Genomic DNA, 2,326 nt, shown 5'->3' with positions numbered 1-2,326 from the left:
CATCCTTACCCCCACCCCAAATACCCCTTCTTAAAGGGCTTGCATTATGGTGAGGAAGTTAGGAAATAAACTAAACACTAAGGAAACTATAGTGCATTAAAAAATATACAGGGTGTTAGGGAAAAATAAAACAGAAGAGAAGGGTAAGGAATGCTCAAGGGTAGTTCAGTGAGGCGCCAGTGTCACTGGATGGTCTCCCTGGGAAAATCTCTTCAGCAAAGATAGGAGGAGACGAGGATTTGAACTACAGTGGTCCCTATAGCAAGAAGGTTCCAGCAGAGGGGAGAACAAGTATAAAGTTCTGAGGAGGGAATATACTTGGCAAGTACGTACAATTTCTAGGATTGCAGTGGGACCGGAGTAGGGAAAGCAAGGGCATAGATAGGGCACAAGGTCAGAGAACTAACGGGGTCAGACCATGTAGGATATTGTAGGTTATTGTAAGAACTTCTTCTGTATTTACTCTGAGGGATTTGTGCAGCTCTAACTAAAGCTTACCAGTCAGTTAATAAAATTACCAGGGCTATCGTATTACTAGGATTTCCAGTGACATATTCCCCCATCTCTGCCCTACATTCCTTTGTGGTACCTTTAGGTAAAATGTGAAGCTGATGAATAGTAAAATTTTATAGGATAGTATCAGCCACATCATAGTGATGACATCATGTGACAGTGGTAAAACTGGTGACACTAATGAATCACTTTTTTCCCTTAGCATAAATAACCAGTAATGCATTATTCATGCACATATACATTTATATATTTAAATTATTTTTATTTAATGGGTCTATTAGTTTGCCATTAATAATAATATATATTTTTTACTTATATTTTGCTCTATTTGGTTGCATTGTGATTAGCAAATGAGAAGGTTAAGCAATAAATCAAAACCTCTGAAGTATTTTTAAAATAAAAACATTTGCTTGCATTGTATAATATTTTAAGTGTTAAATATTTGAATTTTTGTGACTATTAGGTGCAGTTTTAAATCTGTTTAATATAAAATGTTAATAATGATAGATAAGTCAATCAGATCAAATTAGAGAAGCTTTCATTTTAAATGCTAGTAGAAATTTAAAAAGATATTTTATTCTGTCCATGACATTCAAAATAAGGATAAAAATGTAACATTCATTTAAAATGGAAGTTTCTCTTTTATTTTTAAAAATGTTCTAACCACATCTTCTTAGTAAGCATTTGCAAAGGCATATTAAATTTAACACAAGCTACTGTATATATTTTAAAATCTGTAGAGTAATAAACTTTAATATATTTTCCAAAATAAAAAGCAAAATCTTATTTCTATAGAGAGTTTAATAAAGAGAATTTTTAGATTGTACTGAATGAAATCATTTCATTACCAGGTTCCTTTGATTTTTACTAGAAAAAAATCTTATATAGGTTTGCATAATGACTCATTTAATTAGGAAAAATATTTTCTTTGTGAAACCATGTCTTTATTTATGAACTATTGTATCTACTAAAACATATAATAAGGCATATGATACTATTTTTAAATTAAAGCCAGCGTCCAGGAAACTTTGGAAGTTTATAGGCTTCATTTCCATTGTTTAGTTTTACAGAATAACAGCTTATCTTTCATCTTTATTTTTATTTTTTTTATTTTTTTGTATTTTTCTGAAGCTGGAAACGGGGAGAGACAGACAGACTCCCGCATGCGCCCGACCGGGATCCACCTGGCACGCCCACCAGGGGGTGATGCTCTGCTCATCCTGGGCGTCGCTATGTTGCGACCAGAGCCACACTAGCGCCTGAGGCAGAGGCCACAGAGCCATCCCCAGCGCCCGGGCCATCTTTGCTCCAATAGAGCCTTAGCTGCGGGAGGGGAAGAGAGAGACAGAGAGGAAGGAGAGGGGGAGGGGTGGAGAAGCAGATGGGCGCCTCTCCTGTGTGCCCTGGCCGGGAATCGAACCCAGGACTTCTGCACCCCAGGCCGACGCTCTACCACTGAGCCAACCGGCCAGGGGTTATTTTTTTTCCTTTTGACATTAACCCCTCTTGCTTCAGCACAAAATTTTTTCATCCATCTAAATACAAAACTAGATATAGGGAATATAAGTTAGGCAATCCTATAAGTAAAGTAAACTGATTAATTTTGTATACATAAAATAGTCATTTTCTAGGAATACATCTTCCTGCACAAATATTGTCTGACTCCGCCATATGTTGTTTTAAATGCAAAGCACATTTTCCTGTCTGATATTTCCTAATCTTACTGCAACAAAGTCGAATGCTTCCAATTTTTATAGACTTCAGAGAATGTTGTTCAGAAACACCCAGTAATTTATTTTTTACATTATTCCAC

The 2,326-nt window shown here is 36.0% G+C and overlaps 1 non-coding gene across 1 annotated transcript; it reads right to left on the bottom strand.

Annotated features, from left to right (window-relative positions):
• Nucleotides 1–1,912: 1,912 nt before the first annotated feature.
• TRNAP-GGG (transfer RNA proline (anticodon GGG)) lies at nt 1,913–1,988 on the bottom strand. Its single transcript has one exon. It is a non-coding gene; the product is annotated as a tRNA-Pro (tRNA).
• Nucleotides 1,989–2,326: the final 338 nt, after the last annotated feature.

This window comes from Saccopteryx bilineata, chromosome 2 (assembly GCF_036850765.1).
Source record: "Saccopteryx bilineata isolate mSacBil1 chromosome 2, mSacBil1_pri_phased_curated, whole genome shotgun sequence".
NCBI classification, from domain to species: domain Eukaryota; kingdom Metazoa; phylum Chordata; class Mammalia; order Chiroptera; family Emballonuridae; genus Saccopteryx; species Saccopteryx bilineata.
The sequence above is the reverse complement of the archived record's forward strand: the minus strand, read 5'-3'. Positions and strand labels throughout refer to the sequence as shown.